At 57.8% G+C, this 604-nt stretch overlaps 1 pseudogene; it reads right to left on the reverse strand.

Annotated features, from left to right (window-relative positions):
- Positions 1-102, reverse strand: LOC115285179 (annotated as a pseudogene; the record flags this gene model as incomplete).
- Positions 103-604: the final 502 nt, after the last annotated feature.

Below are 604 nucleotides of genomic sequence, written 5' to 3' on the forward strand. Positions count from 1 at the left end.
TCCCTGCTCCCAAAATCCATTTAATATATTGTCCTGCATTGGGGACGTAGCAGTTACTCATCTGACAACAGCTTGATCTTAGCCAAAAGGCCGAGAAGCAATTAGATTTGTTTTGGAAGGAAGCAGGGTGCTCAGTACCAGAATTACTGGCCCCTCTCCGATACGGAGATGATTTTCTAGAGGCCAGATGGTTGAGCCAGGGACCGTGGCGTCGGAGCGTCTACACCCCTGCACTCGGAGTAGAGACTCTCCAAGAATTGGGAAAGAAGGCGGGCCTGTGGAGGTGGGGCCTACGGGGGACCCGGCGAAGCTCCGGTTCGGGTGGGATGGGAGGCGGGGCCTGTCCAAGGGAGGGGCGGGCTTGTTCGGGATGTGGCCGCAGATGGTGGTGTCTGGGGAGTGACATGTGACGGCCCCGTCGGGCTGATCTGAAGGGCATTCGGCACGGCTGGTGTGAAAGCTGTTTCGAAGGCCCGAACACTACATGCAGAAACATGGGGCCAACGGAAGGCAGTGAAAATCGGCTCCCGGAGGTCTCGGCTTATACGAGATACCGGGGGGCGTGGCTTCGTGTAAAGAATGGGGTTAGGGCTGCAGGGCGAGC

This window comes from Suricata suricatta, unplaced genomic scaffold (genome assembly GCF_006229205.1).
Source record: "Suricata suricatta isolate VVHF042 unplaced genomic scaffold, meerkat_22Aug2017_6uvM2_HiC HiC_scaffold_49790, whole genome shotgun sequence".
Lineage (NCBI taxonomy): Eukaryota > Metazoa > Chordata > Mammalia > Carnivora > Herpestidae > Suricata > Suricata suricatta.